The sequence below is a fragment of the Triticum aestivum genome, chromosome 7A (assembly GCF_018294505.1).
Source record: "Triticum aestivum cultivar Chinese Spring chromosome 7A, IWGSC CS RefSeq v2.1, whole genome shotgun sequence".
In the NCBI taxonomy this organism is placed as follows: Eukaryota; Viridiplantae; Streptophyta; class Magnoliopsida; order Poales; family Poaceae; genus Triticum; species Triticum aestivum.
The window spans coordinates 587,504,544-587,525,620 of record NC_057812.1 but is presented as its reverse complement, the minus strand read 5'-3'; positions in this window follow the sequence as shown (position 1 = coordinate 587,525,620).

Here is a 21,077-nt window from a genome sequence, read left to right as displayed (position 1 = left end):
GAAGGCCGACCCAACCGAGGAGGCCGAAGGGTCCAAGAAGGGAAGGACCCTCGCTCCGGACTGCTCCATGACGGCCGCCGACAGCGGCGACGAGTAGCTCCCCAGGGTCAAGCCCCTGGCGAAGTCGTAAGTGTCCGGACACCATAGTACTTAATAGTATGTTTTATTGCACTGCTTCTCCTCATGCCGAACATGATTATGCAGTCCGTCCCGAGCTCATCTCGACGTATCCTCGTCGAGCGGCTCATTGGACTCGTTGGATATGAACAGTGGTTCTCTTCCGACCGCTTCCACCCCTCACCCTACGGACAATGTCGAGGTGTTGTATCGAAAGGCACCGAGCCAAGGGGAGGTGGTCCTAGGGGCGCTGCGAGGTGACCTCCCGGACCCAGGGTACAAAGGGAGCGAAGCTCCCACGGGCTCCGAGTTCGGCCCCTAGCCGAACATTGCGCCGGAACCTTCGATGGTTCCGGACTCTGGCAGGCGGTCCCCCGTTAAGGGGGGGCCAACCACCCGTGCCGGTGTCTTCTGTCCATCCAGAGGCACCGGACAACTTGCTGGAAGCGCTTCGTGGCGCTTCCATCGATGAAGAGCACCGCACTATCATGAGTGCAGTGATCGAGAAGGTTCAGTCCGCCAAAAACGGGCTGACCGAAGCATGCACCGGCCTCCTAACACACTTTGAGGTAAGCAATCAAAATATAAGAAAATATTACCGCATAGATAGTAGCCCCTGATGCTCTGTTTGGTGTCTGAGAAGAGAGGCCGAATAGAGGATCAAATGATGACCCAGGAGTCTAATAAGAATATGTCTATGTGTAAGTGCAAGCTTCCTTACTAGCTGCTGCCGCACGTACTGCGGAGGTTTATGCACTGAAGCAGGACCTGGAGTGGTCTGAGAATGAGCTTGGCCTTACCAAGAGGCAGCTCGAGGAGAGCAAATGTAAGCAATACCTTGTCTACGCTTTGGAAAAGAAGTTCGGTTGTAAAATAATAGGATCATCATGAATTTGCCAGGGGCCACGACTGAGGTGGCGACCCTGAAGAAGGCGTTGTCCGAGGCCGAAGACAAAGTGGCCAAGGAGCGCATCGAGCGGGAGAAGCAAGAAGCCCGAGTGGGTGAGGTGCAGCAAGAGCTCGAGGCTCTGGCCTAAAAACACGAGTCCTTGCAGCTTGACTCTAAGACATGAGAGTCCAAGCTTGCACAGGCACTTGAAAGCGTCCGGAGCCCCAAGGCTGAAGCCCACAAGGCCCTCCAGGAAATTGACGCGGTGAAGAAAATAGCAGCGGGTAAGGCATTCAATATGCAAAGCAAGCATGTGAAGGAAATTTTCCTTTTTCTTACCCGATTTTGGAGCTCTCCAGGAGTGTTCGCAGATCTTCCCCATAGTGTACTGGATGCCGTGGAGTTTTACCGGGCTGAGGAGGGGAGCTCGACGGAGAAGTTATTCTGGTCTCAGTACACTAGGACTGAACACTCAATGCCTTTGAGCGACCAGCTGAAGAAATTAGTCGAAACCGGCGGTGTCAGTGTCGGTGTCAAAACCGGCGGATCTCGGGTAGGGGGTCCCGAACTGTGCGTCTAGGCCGGATGGTAACAGGAGGCAAGGGACACGAAGCTTTACCCAGGTTCGGGCCCTCTTGATGGAGGTAAAACCCTACGTCCTGCTTGATTAATATTGATGATATGGGTAGTACAAGAGTAGATCTACCACGAGATCAGAGAGGCTAAACCCTAAAAGCTAGCCTATGGTATGATTGTTGATGTGTATGTTGTCCTACAGACTAAAACCCTCCGGTTTATATAGACACCGGATAGGGTTAGGGTTACATAGAGTCGGTTACAATGGTAGGAGATTCGAATATCCGTATCGCCAAGCTTTCCTTCCACGCCAAGGAAAGTCCCTTCCGGACACGGGACGAAGTCTTTAATCTTGTATCTTCATAGTCCAGGAGTCTGGTTGAAGGTATAGTCCGGCTATCCGAACACCCCCTAATCTAGGAATCCCTCAGTAGCCCCCGAACCAGGCTTCAATGACGATGAGTCCAGTGCGCAAATTGTCTTCGACATTGCAAGGCGGGTTCTCCTCCAAATTCCGTGTACCTGTTTGAATAAAGTCCGGTTTCTTGTAGATGTTGCGCTCCTTGGCATCTATGCCCAATAATGGCCATTTCCCACGTGTCAAACGAATATGGAAAGTCTGAGTGTTTTTACATTCACACCCTAGCCGCGTAAATGAGCTGCCCTATTTAAGGGGACGAGGATTTAGATCCAATCCACACCTTCTCCCCTCCACGAGTGTTCATCAGAGCGCATCCGACAAAGGTCCATTCCACCATGGCCAGCTGCCGCAACTCCTCCGCTCGCCCTTCCAGCCCTAAGCCTGGATATTGGGAGAGATGTTCCACCCCGCATAGCGAGCTAGTGACGCTCCAGACCAAGGGATTTCTCCCCCCGACCTATATGGTCCCGGTTCGAGCCAGTCTTGCCGTCTACAACGGCGGAGAGCAAGCAGAGAATGCCCCTAATCCATCCAAAGGAGAGCGGGTGTGCCTTGTCCCTTACTTAATAAGGGGGCTCGGATTTCCCATCCACCCATTTCTCCGGGGGCTGCTGGAGTTCTACGGCCTCCAGCTACATCATCTCACGCCTGCCTCAGTATTGCATATCGCGGGCTTTGTAGCCCTCAACGAGCTGTTCTTGGGTGTTGAAGCTCATTTCGGACTGTGGAAGGAGCTATTTTGCCTCGTGCCCCGTTCCAAGAAAGGGTCAATGTATCAAGTGGGCAGAGCCAAAGTGTGGCGCATCGCCGGGACCAGATATTTGTCCGGAACCCCAAACAAGGCGTCCGATGATTGGCCCTTGGAATGGTTCTATATAGAAGACGTCCCACTGTCGGATCCTGTCCGGATCGGCCTCCCAGAATTCAACAGTGCTCCCTTAAAGAAGCGCCTAAGCTGGCGTCCATGGAGCCCTCAAAGGGAAAGCGACAGGGACATCGTTTACCTAATGGGCTGAATAAGATTGTTGGCCCATTCCGGACTGACCATGATCGGAGTTATGGCCGAATGCATCATGCGGGGGGTGCAGCCACTTCAGTATAGAAGCCACCCCATGTGGGATTTCAACGGGGAGGACGACGCCACCCGCTACGGCCGTAAGGGGCCAGATTCAGTCGTCGCTCTATTAAAGATCTTGTCCACTTTGTACAAGGGAGAAGAGGAGGAATTTCGCCGCGTCAACCCACAGGGTGGATTCTCTATGCACAATCCCCCAAGCTGGGTAAGTGGTCGCATTTACCTGCTCATCCGTTTAGTATTCCCATTGTTAAATATTTAGTCTAATAACTTCAACGCAGGAATTGCGCCAGGCTGTTAAGGAAATAAGCAGCCCACCTCCACGACCCGAGGACCTAGGACGGTCCCTCGACCCGGCCTCTCAAGAGGATCCGGACATATCTGTGGAGCTGATCGGTGGAGTGTTCCATCAATTAAGCAAGGACAACGCCTTGATGGCCATTACGGCTGATTACCCAGGGCTAATCCTGATGCCCCAGGTACCTAAGATCAAAGTCCCGGTACCCCGGATAGGGGTCCGCCCACTCGTGTTCAATTTCCTGATTGCAACCGAACTTTGCAGGTGAGGTTTTTGAGGCGAAAGGCCGAACCTGCGGCGACAAGCCAACGAGGGGCCACAGGGCCCCGTGGGCAGAAAAGAAATGCAGTCCGGACCGAGGCATCAGCGCAAAGGTAAGGCGCGCCCCCTTATCCCGGGTGTTATACCTTCGAGGCACATTAACACTCATGCTCTCTTCAGGCAAAGAGACCTCGCCGGACTATACCCGAAGAGGCTGCCAATCGCGCCTCCACCAGCCAGGCTCCAAAGCCTGGTCCAGAGGCGGAGGCGAACGCAAGGCGCACGCCAGACGCTCCTCCGACGGAGGATGTGGACGGGCTTTCTGCCACCAACTCTGAGGTGGAGAGTGCTATGAACCACAGGCGTCGTCGGATAATTCTTCGTGACACTTGTTTATCCCAAGGGGCGTTGGATGCCTTCAACTCGGGAGATGCGCACCTTCGTGCCGCTCAAAATGGTCTAGCCAGAGCCACGGAGGAATATGTAAAAGACATACGGGTAAGAAAATTTTGGTAAATATATATGTAGCAGTAGCCCCCGAGACTTGAAACGGTTAGAATAACTGATTTAAGGATCATTTGACATGCATGTTCTTACAAAAAAGAATTCCCTACTGTCCAAGGAGCTGGAAGAGTGCAAAGCCCAACTGGAGGCCGCACTAGCCGCGACAGGGGAGCCTAAGGAGACCCCCTCTGGTAATATATAGTTCGAAAGATAAGTATTTTGCGGAGCACGGCTTTGGTGCAAATCTGACAAATGAAATTGTAGATGGCGCCGGATTGAATCCGGAAAGGCAACACCTCCTACACCAGCTAAAGGCTGGTGAGAGGGTGCTATTGAAGGTGATGGGGGAGAAGAACGTTCTCCAAGATGCCAACACCCGGCTGGGCGTCGAGCTGAAAGATGTTCGTGCCTAGCTGGCAGACTCCGTGAAGGAGAATCAGCGGCTTCGGCGCGGCATATTCAGTAAGTGCTTGAACGAACCTTTTGAAAGAAAGTTCGGCAGGGAAGTCGACTAAAGAGCAATGTCTGTAGGTGTGCTAACAGGTCGTCCTGCAGAGGAGATGCCCGGTTCTATGGGCGACCTTCTTCCCGAGCTCTCGCAACTGCTCGATCGGGTTCGGCAGGCGATGCGAGGCATCGCCCAGGCCCTGTGGCCATCTGTCTCCATGCTCGAAGGTCTTGGAGATCTTGCGGAGAAGCTAAAGGGAGCACGGTGGCGCTTCCGATTGTGGAAGATATCGGCCTGCCGTCAAGGCGCTAGGGAGGCCTGGGCCATGGTGAAGATGCGGTACTCAGAGGCTGACCCCAACCACATGGCCGAGGTCGGTCCTATAGGGCCCGATGGGAAGGAGATCCCTGTAAGCTTAGTGTACGGCCAAGTAGAGTTGGCTGCAAAGTATTCCCAGCAGGACTGTAAATTAGACAGCTTGTTAGATGGTATTGAAGATGAATACAATCAGTCAAAATGACTATGTAATTGAATTGACATTTATAATGCCTTCTAGCCGGATTGTAGATCATTTGTCATGGCCGACCTTTTCGCTTCAGCCTCGGGACCTGACGGTCCGGAGTGTGTCCGAATTCCCATGCGGTTATATAAGAACCGGGGAATGCGTGGAGACCAGGCGTAGGGGTCATTAGTGCGTGAACAGACAAGTGCCCGACTAGTTATGTTATATTACATGGTTAGTAAGAAACATCTTCCAGGGAGAATAGTTCCGTTAAGGGTCCCTTTCCCTAGGGGGCATGCCCTAAAGTGCATGTCCATGCTGCGAAAAGAAACGCGGGAAAAACACCTGGGGGCACATAGATAAAGAAAAAGATCATTTTTAGTTCACCGACCGAATATTCCCTTAAGAACGCTAGCTTTCGACTTCACCCAGTCTGAGGTACACGTCCGGCTGGCCCGACAGTAACAATCGCAGAGGTGCTCCCTTTACCACCTAGCTAAACAATCGGGAATGTAGGGGTAAGCACAGGAGCCAGGCAACCCAGCTTGGCCAAAACTTAAGTCATATCGATGCATATAATGGTGAATAAAAGGTACATGCGGAAGTTTGACACATGTGTTGGGCATGAAGCCCGTATAAATAAGCTTCTGTTTAAAGAAGCCCCCAGGTTTACTGAGCGCGGAGAGCGCGTCAATTTATGAGCCTTTAAAGGTTATAAGAGAGAGAAAAAGAGAGAAGGAGAGAAATGTAAGACGAAAAGTATACAAAAAATGGACAGAGTAAGGAGACGAACATAGGATCCGGCGCTAGGCATAGAATCTTCAAAGACGGGCTGCGTTCCATGGGTTCGGCTCGAGTCGGTTATCAGTTGCGTTTCGTAGGCGGTACGCTCCACCAGTCAGGACTTGGTCAATTATGAAGGGACCTTCCCACTTGGGCTTGAGTTTATCCTTTTTCTTGTCCGGCAGGCATAGAACTAATTCGCCAACGTTGTAATTTTTGGCACGTACTTCTCTGCTTTGGTATCTTCGAGCTTGCTGTTGATAGAATGCGGAACGGGCTTTCGCCACGTCACGCTCCTCCTCTAATGCGTCCAGACTATCCTGCCGATCGATCTCGGCTTCTCTTTCCTCGTACATGCGCACTCGAGGTGAGTCATGAATTATGTCGCAAGGCAAAACTGCCTCTGCGCCGTACACCATAAAGAATGGTGTGTATCCGGTGGTACGATTCAGCATGGTCCGCAGCCCCCAGAGTACGGAGTCGAGCTCCTCTACCTAGTGCGTGTTAGATTCCTTGAGGGACTGCACTAATCTGGGTTTAAGGCCGCTCATGATAAGACCATTTGCGCGTTCGACCTGGCCGTTAGTTTGTGGGTGATAGACAGAAGCATAATCGAGCTTTATGCCCATGTTTTTGCACCAGAGCTTTACCTCGTCGGCCGTAAAGTTCGTGCCATTATCAGTGATGATGCTGTGGGGGACACCGTAACGGTGTACAACCCCGGATATGAAGTCTATCACAGGTCCGGATTCGGCCGTCTTAACAGGCTTGGCTTCTATCCATTTGGTGAACTTATCCACCATGACCAGTAAGTATTTGTGCTTGTGGGTTCCGCCTTTAAGGGGTCCAACCATATCAAGCCCCTAGACCGCAAAGGGCCAAGTGATGGGAATAGTTTGGAGGGCGGTGGGTGGCATATGGCTTTGGTTTGCAAAGAGCTGGCAACCGGTGCATCATTGGACTAAGTCCTGAGCGTCTGCCCGGGCCGTCGGCCAATAAAAGCCTGTACGGAAGGCCTTGCTTACAAGGGACCGGGCTGAAGCGTGATGACCGCTGAGTCCGGCATGAATTTCAGCCAGGAGATTCCGCCCCTCCTCTTCGAAGATGCACCTTTGAAGGACTCCGGTAGTGCTTTTCTTATAAAGCTCTCCGTCGTGGACTCTGTAGGCTTTGGATCGCCGCACTATGCAGCGTGCCTCATTTTGGTCCTCGGGGAGTTCCTACCTAGTAAGGTAGGCGAGGAATGGTTCTGTCCACGGGGCGATGATGGCCATTATTACATGGGCTGAAGGTGTTATTTCATTGGCAGGGCCTCCGATTGTGTCAGAATGTTCGGTGTCGGGCAGTGCGGTTGGGTCCGGGCTGTTATTGTTCGGCTCCCCTTCCCATGCCACGGATGGCTTGAACAGCGTTTCCAAGAAGATGTTGGGGGGACTACATGCGTTTTGCGCTGATGCGTGCCAGGACATCTGCCGCCTGATTATTTTCCTGGGCTATATGGTGAAATTCAAGCCCCTCGAACCGAGCTGACATTTTTAGGACGGCGTTGCGGTAAGCTTCCATTTTGGATCCTTGGCATCAAAGTATCCATTTATTTGGGATATTGCGAGGTTCGAGTCCCCGCGCACCTCTAGGCGTTGAATGCCCATGGATACTGCCATCCGGAGACCATGTAAAAGGGCCTCATATTCGGCTGCATTGTTGGAGTCTGTGTACATAATCTGGAGTACATATTGAACTGTGTCTCATGTGGGGGACGTCAAGACGACGCTAGCCCCCAGTCCAGGCAACATCTTGGAGCCATCGAAATGCATGATCCAATTTGAATGTGTGTCGTACTCTTTAGGGAGTTCGGCCTCCGTCCATTCTGCGACGAAGTCGGCCAAGACTTGTGACTTGATGGATCACCGTGGCTTATAAGTTATGTCGAACGGGAGGAGCTCAATGGCCCATTTTGCAATCCAGCCCGTTGCGTCAAGATTATTTATAATATCGTTAAGTGGTACTTTCGAGGCTACTGTGATTGAACACTCTTGAAAGTAGTGTCGTAGCTTCCGGGATGCCATGAATACTGCATACGCAATCTTTTGATAATGCGGGTATCGTGATTTGCAGGGAGTGAGGACAGTGGACACATAATAGACCGGCTTTTGAAGGGGGAATTTGTGTCCATCCATTTCTCGTTCGACGACGAGCACTGCGCTTACAACCTGATGTGTTGCTGTGATGTACAATAGCATTGGGTTGCCGGTGTTTGGCGCGGCCAGGACTGGGTTTGTTGCCAGTATGGCTTTTATTTTGTCGATTCCGGCCGTGGCTGCGTCCGTCCATTTGAAGTGTTCGGTGCGCCGAAGGAGGCGGTAAAGGGGAAGTGCCTTTTCTCCCAAGCGGGAGATAAAGCGGCTTAGAGCTGCCACGCATCCGGTCAACTTTTGTATTTGTTGTGACAGAGCTCGGATCTTGGCTGGATTTGCTTCAATTCCTCTACCGGATACAATGAAGCCCAAGAGCTTTCTGGCTGGAACGTTGAAAACGCATTTTTCCGGGTTGAGCTTGATGTCGTATGTTCGGAGATTATCAAATGTGAGCCTCAAGTTGTCTACTAGAGATTCAACATGTCTTATTTTAATGACCACATCATCTACATATGCCTCCACTATTTTGCCGATCTGGCTTGCCAGACATGTCTGAATCATGCGCTGATATGTTGCGCTGACGTTTTTGAGCCCGGAGGGCATCGTGTTGAAGCAGAATGGCCCGTATGGTGTGATAAATGCCATTGCGGCTTGGTCTGGTTCTGCCATCTTGATTTGATGGTAGCCAGAATATGCGTCAAGGAAACACAACGAATCATGTCATGCGGTAGCATCGATAATTTGATCGATGCGGGGGAGGGGGAAGGGATCCTTTGGGCAAGCCTTGTTAAGGTCTTTAAAATCAACACACAGGCGCCAGGATTTGTCCTTCTTTGGTACCATCACCAGGTTTGCTAGCCAGTCCGAATGTTTTATATCTCTGATGAATCCGGCCTCCAATAGCTTTGCTAGCTCCTCTCCCATAGCCTGTCTCTTAGGTTCGGAAAAACGCCGAAGAGCCTGTTTGACAGGTTTGAAACCTGTTTGGATATTTAAGCTGTGCTCGGCCAGCCTTTGTGGAATTCCTGGCATGTCTGAAGGATGCCAGGCAAAAATGTCCCAGTTCTCTCGTAGGAACTCTCGCAATGCGGCGTCGACATCAGGGTTTAACTGTGCCCCGATGGAAGCTGTTTTATTGGGGTCCGTTGGATGGACTTGGAATTTGACTATTTCGTTTGCCAGTTTAAAGGAGGTGGACTTGGATCTTTTGTCGAGTACCACATCGTCCCTATTCACCATAGAGCGCAGCGCAGTCAGCTCCTCAGCCGCTAGGGCTTTGGATAGTGCCTCGAGGGCCAGTGCGGCTGTCTTGTTTTTGGCGTGGAGTGCTATGTCCGGATCACTAGCGAGAGTGATGATCCTATTAGGCCCGGGCATCTTGAGCTTCATGTACCTGTAATTGGGTATTGCTTGGAAGATTGTAAATGCTTCCCGCCCTAGCAAAGCATGATAACCGCTGCTGAACGGGGCCACATGGAACGTGACCTCTTCAAACCTGTAATTGTCCGGCGTGCCGAACACTTCATCTAGTGTGATTTTTCCTCTACAGCGCGCTTCCAGACTGGGGATTATTCCTCTAAAGGTTGTGCTGCTTCGCACGATGCGGTTCCAGTCTATTTCCATTTTTTGAAGAGTTTCCTCATAGATGAGGTTCAATCCGCTGCCGCCGTCCATGAGTACCTTGGTAAGACGAAAGCCGTCCACTATTGGACTGAGGACCAATGCAGCTGGTGCTCGGGCTGTTCGGAATTTAGGTTCATCACTGGCGTTAAAGGTAATAGTCGTGTCACTCCATGGGTTTATTGTTGCTACTTGGTAGACTTCAGCAAGGCTGCGGAGTGTCCTTTTTTGCATATTATTTGATGCGAAGGTCTCGAAGACTGTTAATACCGTATTGGTGTCTCTGGGGTGGCTTTCTATGGCCTCCGGAATTAGGAGGTTTTCGCCAATTTTGGCCACCTGCCGGAGTATCCAACATGGTCTAAGGCTGTGAGTTGGTGTGGCGTCCTCTGTACTATGAATTTTACAGGGTCCATTAAGCCATCCTTCCAATACGGTTCCATGCCCTGTAGAGGGTTTTTGCCTTTTGGTGTTTGACCCGGGTGTCTAGCAATGATGCACCCTTTTATTTCGGACTGGGTTTGCATTAAGGTCCGGATTGTCCCAAAATTTTGTTTCGGTTTTCCGGGCGCTTTCCATCGCACAGTACTTTCGTACTATGGACGCCAAGTCAGCGAAGCGTGTAATATCACGGCGACTTATGGCGTTGAGGATTCCCTTGTCCGTGCAATTATTGCAGAAGAATGAAATTGCATCTTCCTCGCGACAGCCCTTTATCCTGTTCATAACCAGGAGGAATCTGGCCCAGTAATGATGTACTATTTCTTCGGGCTCTTGCCTGATTTGGGATAGATCGCTAATGTTCGGGTGGGTGGGTGGAATTAAATCTGAAGCCCCACCCCATCTGAGGCTCAGAGGCCGAGGAATTTCCGAACTCGAAAATTTGGATTCCTAGATGTCGTCCAATGAATCCAGTCTGTCGCCTGATTCTAGGTTCGGGTCTTGAGTGATATCCTCCCCTCCGCGGGCATCCAGCTTGGAGGGATCGGGAATCCGGACGTAACGAGTCCTTAAGATGGATGAGGGGTCGCCGCACTGTCCCTCTACCACGGCAACGTGATGGGTGACTTGGGGAGAGTTAATCTCTCTCAGATCGGGTTTAGGCCTAATCTGGTCGTAATCCGTAGCGACTCCTAGGGCGGCGAAGCGATCCAAGAGCTCGTTTATGGAGGAGAGCTCCATTGGGTCTAACTGCTCGGCGAGTTCCGAGCTGACGTGAAGATTGTTTTCGATGACTCGAGAGGTCATTGTCGGTGTAGAGGCCGAACAGTTGGTCACAAGAAAACCACATAGCCGGAGAGTTTGGCCGACAGCCAAAGCTCCCTTAGAAAAGGTGTCGTCTTTAAAGACGGGGTGAGGCATCCTTCCTGATAGCGACGACATAGAGGAACTCTCAATGAAAGCACCAATGTCGGTGTCAAAACCGGCAGATCTCGGGTAGGGGGTCCCGAACTGTGCGTCTAGGCCAGATGGTAACATGAGGCAAGGGACACGAAGCTTTACCCCGGTTCGGGCCCTCTCGATGGAGGTAAAACCCTACGTCCTGCTTGATTAATATTGATGATATGGGTAGTACAAGAGTAGATCTACCACGAGATCAGAGAGGCTAAACCCTAAAAGCTAGCCTATGGTATGATTGTTGATGTGTATGTTGTCCTACGGACTAAAACCCTCCGGTTTATATAGACACCGGATAGGGTTAGGGTTACATAGAGTCGGTTACAATGGTAGGAGATTCGAATATCCGTATCGCCAAGCTTGCCTTCCATGCCAAGGAAAGTCCCTTCCGAACACGGGACGAAGTCTTTAATCTTGTATCTTCATAGTCCAGGAGTCCAGCTGAAGGTATAGTCAGGCTATCTGAACACCACCTAATCCAGGACTCCCTCAGCCAGGTTAAGCATCATCTTGTAGACCCGGAGATTGTCAAATGTCTCCTTTAAATCATCAATCAGGGTCTCTTTCTTTCTTGACTTTACTACAATGTCATCTACATAAGCATGAACATTGCACCCAATCTGGTTATGTAAACAATTCTGCACACATCCCTGATAAGTCGCCTGGGCACTCTTGAGCCCAAAAGGAGTTATAAATGTTGTCTTCTCTTGGTCCTTAACTGCCATCTTGATCTGATGATTACGAGAATAAGCATCCAAAAAGCTCAAACGCTCGCATCCCGCCGTAGCATCAATGATCTGATCAATACGAGGGAGAGCAAAAGGATCAACTGGACAAGCTTTGTTTAAATCCGTGTAATCCACACACATACGCCAAGTGCCATTTTTCTTAAGCACCAGCTGAGGAAGTCCTGGATTAGGGGGTCCTCGGACAACTGGACTATATACTTTGGTCAGATTGTTGGACTATGAAGATACAAGATTGAAGACTTCGTCTCGTGTCTGGGTGGGACTCTCCTTTGCGTGGAAGGCAAGCTTGGCAATTCTGATATGTAGATCTCGTCCCTTGTAACCGACTCTGTGTAATCCTAGCCCCCTCCGATGTCTATATAAACCGGAGAGTTTAGTCCGTAGGACAACAACAGTCATAATCATAGGCTAGCTTCCAGGGTTTAGCCTCTACGATCTCGTGGTAGATCAACTCTTGTAATACTCATATCATCAAGATCAATCAAGCAGGAAGTAGGGTATTACCTCCATCGGGAGGGCCCGAACCTGGGTAAACATTGTGTCCCCCGCCTCCTATTACCATCCACCTTAGACGCACAGTTCGGGACCCCCTACCCGAGATCCGCCGGTTTTGACACCGACATTGGTTCTTTCATTGAGAGTTCCACTGTGTCGTCACCATAAGGCTTGATGGCTCCTTTTATCATCGGCAACGATGCGATCCAGGGTGAGGTTTTTCTCCCCGGACAGATCTTCGTATTCGGCGGCTTCGCACTGCGGGCCAACTCGCTTGGCCATCTGGAGCAGATCGAGAGCTACGCCCCTAGCTGTCAGGTCAGGTTTGGAAACTTAAACTATATTGCCGACATCCGCGGAGACTTGCTCTTCGACGGATTCGAGCCCATGTTAGGTGCGCCGCACAGTCACGACGAGCATGACTTAGCTCTGCCGTCGGACAGTGTTCGGGAGATCACACCTATGGCGACTCCGGCCCTTGATCCGGAGCAGATCCCGTCATCCGAGGACGGGTGGATGGACCCCGCCACGGAGGCTGCACACCCAGCGGCGATAAAGCCGAATACTGACTTCACCTCCTATGAGACCTATGTTGCCGGACCCTTGGATTCGTCCCCGGCCACAAGCTCCGAACCACCTGCGTCCGTGCCTATCGAATCTAATTGGACACCGATCATGGAGTTTACCTCCGCAGATATCTTTCAGCACTCGCCCTTGGGCGATGTGCTATAATCATTGAGGTCTCTCTCCTTGTCAGGAGACCCTTGGCCGAACTATGTTCGGCTTGAGTGGCAAGCGGACGATGAAGAAATTCATTCACCACCCACCACCCACTTAATAGCCACTGTCGACGACTTAACCAACATGCTTGATTTCGGCTCTGAAGACATCGACGGTATGGACGGCGATGCAGGAGAAGAATAGGGAACCACTGCCCACACGGTGCTAGACAGCCACCTCATCATATGATATATACATGGTGGACACCCCCAAAGAAAGCTATGGCAATAAGGCAACAGAGGATAATCCCCTCGAGAAGCAATCTAAGCACCGGCATCATCGGCGCCGCTCTAAGCCTCGCCATAGCAAAAGCAGCGATAGCGGCACAAGAGACAATAATGCTACGGATAGTGTCGAAGACGAAGACAATCCCCTCCAGCCAGGCTTCGAGCAGGAGGATGGGCAAGCTAACCCTAAGGAACAAGTGGAAGATGGAGAATCAGAGGATGACAATTACATGCCCCTCTCCGATGACGAGGTGAGCCTTGGCGACGAAGAATTTATTGTGCCTGAGGATCTCGTCGAGCAGGAGCGCTTCAAGCGGCGGCTTATAGCCACAGCAAAAAGTCTGAAGAAAAAGCAACAACAGCTTCAAGCTGATCAAGATCTGCTAGCGGATAGATGGACCAAGGTCCTGGCGGCCGAGGAATACAAACTCGAGTGCCCAACCAAAAGTTACCCAAAGCGCAGGTTGCTACCCCAACTCGAGGAGGAAGCATTAAAGCCTACGCTACCAGCGTATGATGCGGCTGACCGACCACCTCGTGGCCGAGATAAAGCGGCATATCAGCCCGAAGTCCAGCCTGCACCCCGTCGCCAGTCAAACAAAAACACCAAGACCCGGGGCAACACGCAGGACCTGCGAGACGTATTGGAAAACAAAGCAGGACATACGAGATCAATATACGGATCACGGGGGCGCGCCCCAACGTGTGACGACGACCGTCACGCCGGATATACTAAAAGCAAATCCGGCCGGGCCGAATACAGTAGACAAGACTCGTATAAACTGCTTCGTGATATAGCCCGGCACAGAGGCGCCGCACACCCCCTATGCTTCACTGATGAAGTAATGGATCACGAATTACCAGAAGGTTTTAAACCCATGAACATTGAATCATATGATGGTAAAACAGACCCCGCGGTATGGATCGAAGATTTCCTCCTCCACATGCACATGGCCCGCGGTGACGATCTACATGCCATCAAGTACCTCCCATTAAAACTCAAAGGACCTGCTCGGCATTGGCTTAATAGCCTGTGGGCAAACTCAATTGGCAGTTGGGAGAATTTGGAGGACGCATTCCTTGATAACTTCCAGGGCACTTATGCGCGACCACCGGATGCCGATGACTTGAGTCACATAACCCAATAGCCAGGGGAATCAGCCAGGAAATTCTGGACTCGGTTCCTAACTAAAAAGAACCAAATTGTCGACTGTGTGGATGCCGAGGCCTTAGCGGCATTTAAGCATAACATCCGCGACGAGTGGCTCACCCGACACCTCAGCCAAGAGAAGACGAAAGTCCGTGGCAGCCCTCGCGACACTCATGACCCGCTTTTGTGCGGGCAAAGACAGCTGGCTGGCTCGCAGCAACAACATATCAAAAAATCCTGGCAATTCAGATGCCAAAGATAGCAATGGCAAGCCACGTCGCAACAGACACAAGCGCCGCAACAACGGCAACAATGCCGAAGACACGACAGTTAATGCCGAATTTAGTGGCTCTAAATCCGGTCAACAGAAAAATCCATTCAAGAAAAGCAATCCGGGCCCGTCCAGCTTGGACCGCATACTCGATCGTTCGTGTCAAATTCACGGCACCCCCGATAAACCAGCCAACCACACCAACGGAGAATGCTAGGTGTTCAAACAGGCCGGCAAGTTGAATGCCGAAAACAAGGAAAAGGGGCTGCATAGTGACAACGAGGAGGATCCCCAGCCGCCGACACAGGAGGACAGAAGAAATTTCCTCCCCAAGTGAAAACGGTAAACATGATATATGCAACCCATATTCCCAAGCGGGAACGGAAGCGTGCACTGAGGGACGTCTATGCGATGGAGCCAGTCGCCCCAAAGTTCAACCCATGGTCTTCTTGTTCGATCACCTTCGATCGCAGGGACCACCCCACCAGTATCCGTCATGGTGGTTCTGCCGCATTAATCCTTATGGACGGTGGTAGCAGCCTGAACCTGCTCTATCAGGATACAGTGCGTAAAATGGGTATAGACCCCTCGAGGATCAAACCCACCAAAACCACCTTTAAAGGTGTCATCCCAGGTGTAGAGGTCTGTTGCATGGGCTCAATCACACTAGAAGTGGTCTTCGGATCTCCGGACAACTTCCGAAGCGAGGAGTTAATCTTTGATATCGTCCCCTTCCGCAGTGGCTATCACGCACTGCTCGGACGAACCGCATTTGCCATATTCAATGCGGTACCGCATTATGCATACCTCAAGCTCAAAATGCCAGGACCTCGCGGGGTTATAATAGTTAATGGAAACACAGAACGCTCGCTCCGACGGAGGAGCACACTGCGGCCATCGCAGTAGAAGCACAAAGCAGCCTTATGAGGCAAACCGCCAATTCGGCGAAAAAGACCCCGGACACCTTCAAGCGAGTCCTGAGTACCCCACAAGAGGATTGCCAGGCACGTTTAGAGCTCGCCTAGCAATTCGGTCTCCGTCCTAGTCCCAGTCAAGCGGCGAAATTTGCGTCACACGTACATAATTACGCACTCAAGATACCATGGGCATGGGCGCAGGCATAGCCACGGCACAGCCCACAATGCGGCTCAACCGCTTTAGGACCTGTATACCTTTAACATTTTCTTCCTTTCAGGCCCCTATTCTCTGAAGGCCCTCTCGGATCGTCTGATTATCGGACCCGTCACGGGATGGATACACCAAGGAAGCAAGAAGCTTTGACGTACAAGGGAATCCTCAGGTGGTCTATGATTACGATCGATATACCTGTTTTGCATACCTACACGCAGCTTGACCTTGGATAGGACATGTCAAATAGTCCCATTTTTCACTTATTGCACTACTGTATGCATACGCTTTGACGTATCATTTAAATAACAATGTACAGCATTAGCTCATTATTGCATTCCTTTATCTTTTTTTCCCTGTCTGCTTATTTACGACAAATCACACCCGTACATTCTGATACGACCAGTGCGTCAGGGGCTTCAGTGTACCCCATAACACGGCATGAAAAGTTCGAACACTTTCGACAGTGCGGCACCCCAGACTTATAGCATTATATGCATCAGCTCCGAATCATGTCTTGGGTCAATAGTTGGGTTTGCTCGGCTCCCATGTTTTGGTACCTTACGTTCCGCTATATCGGCTAAGGTAGCACTAGGAGAACTACTGCGATTGTGTCATGGTTCTTCCAGACGAGCACCTCAGTAAAGAAAGCAAAAACTAACTGTCATGATGCGGTGAGAGCTGGTCGCTATTCGAGAGGTCTCAAATCCTTAAAGATCTTTTCCGCTTCGGGCAAGGAGTCAGCCTTGTCCGATTTAGGCGTACATAGCGCCCCAAGTTCAGCCTTCCGAATACTAGGGGCTTCGCAAAAATTTAAAATTGTAGACTTCTATGGCTAAGTGAGAGTGATAAAGCTTTATAGTCTGATGCCTGGTTCGTTGTGCTGAACACCTCCTTCGAAGGACCCAAAACTGGGATAAAGAGTGATCAGGTTTATCTCGAACACCTCAGTACTAGTTACATGGGGGCAGAAGCCGACTACTGGCCAACTCTCTAATTTTATAAACGGCCACACAGAAGGTAATATTTTAAATTAACAAGCGTTACATAACGCACATGAACTCCTTTCACATTACAGGATGACATGAGTACGTTCATTCAAATATTACATCCTTAGCACATTCCTCTGCCACAAGGCGAGCACCCTTCAGGACACTGTCATCATACTTTTCGGGGTGGCAATGCTCCTTGCCCTCCGGCGGCCCCTCCTTCACCAGCTTTTCGGCATCCATCTTCGCCTAGTGCACTTTCGCCAGGGCAAAAGCCCTGCGCGCACCCTCAATGCAAACGGACCGCTTTATGACTTCAAACCGTGGGCAGACGTTCACAAGCCGCCTTACCAGGCCGAAATAGCTGCCAGGCAGGGGCTCGCCAGGCCACATCCGGACTATGAGGCCCTTCAAGGCCAGTTCGGCCGCCTTGTGAAGCTCGACCAGTTGCTTCAACTAGTCGCTCAAGGGCATCGGATGTTCGGTCCCAGTATACTGAGACCAGAACAACTTCTCCGTCGAGCTCCCTTCCTCGGCCCGTTAGAACTCCGCGGCATCTGACATGCTGCTGGGTAGATCTACGAATGCTCCTGGAGAGCTCCGAATTCGGGTAAGCAAAAGGAAAGTTTCCTTCACATGCTTGCTTTGCATAATGAATGCCTTACCCGCCGCTATCTTTCTGACTGCCTATATTTCCTGGAGGGCCTTTTGGGCTTCGGCCTTGGCATTTTGTGCGTTCTCGAGGGCCTTCACAAGCTCGGACCCTTGTGTCTTAGAGTCACACTCCAAGGACTCGTACTTCTTGACAAACTCCTAGAGCTCTTGCTAAACCTCACCGACTCGGGCCTCTTGCTTTTCGCGCTCGGCGCTCCTTGCCACTATGCCTTCGGCCTCGGACAGCGCCTTCTTCAGGGCCGCCACTTCGATCGTGGCCCCTAGGAAAATTCAGGACGATCCTGTGATCTAACAACCAGTTTCCTTTTCCTTTATCAATAAACAGATGATGTATTACTTACCTTTGTTATCTTCGAGCTGCCTCTTGGTAAGGTCGAGCTCTTCCTCGGACCGCTCAAGTTCCCGCTTCAGTGCGGAGACCTCCGTCGTGTGAGCGGCAGCGGCCAGCAGTGAAGCCTGCTTATTCACAAAGACATATTCTGATTAGACTCATGTGATTATTATTTGATCCTCTGTTCGACATTTCTTTGAGAACACCAAACAAAGCATCAGGGGCTACTGTCTATGCTATAACATTTTCTCATAATTTGATTACTTACCTCAAAGCCTGTTAGGAGGCTGACACAGGCTTCAGTCAGTCCGCTTTTGGTGGACCAAACCTTCTTGACCACCGCACTCATGATAGTGCGGCGCTCTTCGTCAATGGAAACACCGTGAAGCGCTTCCAGCAAATTGTCCGATGCCTCTGCATGGACAGAGGCCATCGGCAGAGACGGCTTGTCCCCCTTAGTGAGGGGTCGCCTGACAGAATCCGGAACCACTGGAGGTTCTGGTGCAGTATTCAGCTGGTGGTTAGACTTGCTTCCCAGGCATTAGAGCCCATGGGGGTCTTGCCCCTCGTGTGCCCAGCATCCGAAATGTTGCCTTGGGGCGCCTCCAGAACTATCTCCTCTTGGTTCAGTACCCTTTGAGACAACACCTCAACATCATTCGTAGGGCGGGGGGAGGAGGCGGTCGGGAGTGAATCGTTGTTCATCTCCGATAGGCCCAAAGACTCATCTGAAGAGGATACGTCGATATGGGCTTTGGATGGGCTGCATGATCATGTTCGGCATGATAAGAAGCAATAAAATAAAACATACCAAGAAATATTATGGTATCCGGATACTTACGACTTTTCCAGGGGCTTGTCCCTAGGTAACCACTCCTCATCACTAAAAGTGGCCGCGGTGGAGCAGTGCGGAAGGAAAGTCCTTCCCTTCTTGGCCCCTTCGGCCTCCCCTGACGGGGCGGCCTTCCTTTTCTTGTCTCCCCGGCTGGGGGGGAGAACCTTCCTATTCCTCCTCCTCGTCTTCGTGGGAGGAAGGCGCCTCGGTGTTATCAGACGATGAGTCCGATACGACCTTGCGTCAGAGACCTTTCCTGGTCCCCGTGGCCTTCTTCTTGGCCTTCTTCTCTGGCGCCTCATAGGGCGCCGGAACTAGCATCTCCGTTAAGAGAGCCCTTGTTGGATCCTCGGGCAGTGGAGCCGGACAATTGATCCACACTGCTGTCACGACCCAGTCCTGTTAAATGGCATGGAGGCTTAGATCCCCCACATGATTATACTGGGAAAAGAAACATCTTATGAGATACAAGGAGCTTACCGGATTGGCATGGCGCTTTGTGCTGAGTCCGCGATCCTCGATAAGGGGAGGAGGAACCTCGGCGGACTTGAACAGCACCCTCCAGATATCCTGTTGTGTCATGTTGAAGAGCTCTCGCGGCGTCTGGTGCTTAGCCGGGTCAAACTCCCACATATTGAATGACCGTCTTTGACACGGGAGGATCCAGCAGAAGAGCATGACCTGGACCATGTTGACAAGCTTGATTTTCTTGCTATCATGTTTTTAACACAGTTCTGGAGTCCGGTTAGCTCCACCGATGAACCCCAGGATAGGCCCTTCTCTTTCCAGGAGGTGAGCCGCATGGGGATGCCGAATCGAAATTCGGGGGCCGCCACCCAGTTGGTGTCACGTGGCTCGGTGATGTAGAACCACCCCGATTGCCACCCCTTCACGGTCTCCACATAGGAGCCTTCAAGCCAGGTGACGTTGGGCTTTTTGCCCACCATGGCTCCTCCCCACTCTGCTTGCTGTCCGACCACCACCTTCGGTTTAACATTGAAGGTCTTCAGCCACAGGCCGAAGTGGGGTTTGATGCAGAGGAAGGCCTCGCACACGACGATAAACGCCGAGATGTTGAGGATGAAATTGGGGGCCAGATCGTGGAAATCCAGCCCATAGTAGAACATGAGCCCGCGGACAAATGGGTGGAGGGGAAATCCCAGCCCGTGAACAAAAGGGGTAAGGAATACAACCCTTTCGTGGGGTTCGGGGTAGGGACGATCTGCCCCGCTTCTGGGAGCCGGGGCGCGATATCTGCGGCCAGGTATCCGGCTTCCCGGAGCTTCGTAATGTTCTCCTCCGTAACGGAGGAGACCATCCACTTGCCTCCCGCTCCGGACATGTTTGGAGTGGTTTTACGGAGAAAATGCGAACTTGGGAGCTGGAGCTCGAGTGCGCGAGAATGTATGGGCAAGGAAGAAGAAGGTGTGGGTGAAAAGGAGGAGTCCTTCTCCCTTTATAAGGGCGGAAGAAACTATGCGCCTCCCCACCTTCCTGGTAAACTCGCTTATTCCCCAAGCGCCGTGATTGATGGTGTCGTTGGGTTACCCAGACGCGTATTGATGAGAATCCCGTGATAAGGGGACACGATCTCTACTTCAACAAGACGTGCCAAGAAAACCGCCTCGCAATATGTGCAGTGGCTGGTTGAGAAAAACGGTTCGAATAATGACCGGGCCATGGCATGATGTCACGTTATGAAAAGTTGTCAGCATATTAGATTTGTGGAAATATTATACTCTCTTTGGTGCTGTGTGGAATTTGTTTTGCAGAGCCGGTCACTATCCTTGTGTTCGAAATCTTCTATGGAGTATTTGGAGGAAGAACCCGTCTTGCAATGCGGAAGACAATCTGTGCGCCAGACTCATCGTCATTGAAGCCTGGTTCAGGGGCTACTGAGGGTGTCCTGGATTAGGGGGTCCTCGGACAGCCGGACTATATACTTTGTCCGGTCTGTTGGACTATGAAGATACAAGATTGAATACTTCGTCCCGTGTCCGGGTGGGACTCTCCTTTGCGTGGAAGGAAAGCTTGGCAATTCAGATATGTAGATCTCCTCCCTTGTAACCGACTCTGTGTAACCCTAGCCCCCTTCGATGTCTATATAAACCGGAGGGTTTAGTCCGTAGGACAACAACAATCATAATCATAGGCTAGCTTCTAGGGTTTAGCCTCTATGATCTCATGGTAGATCAACTCTTGTAATACTCATAACATCAAGATCAATCAAGCAGGAAGTAGGGTATTACCTCCATCGAGAGGGCCCAAACCTGGGTAAACATTGTGTCCCCCGCCTCCTGTTACCATCCGCCTTAGATGCACAGTTCGGGACCCCCTACCTGAGATCCGCCGGTTTTGACACCGACACCAGCCCCGGTTTAGCTAACCACTCCGGATGAAAAACCTCAACAATAAACGCA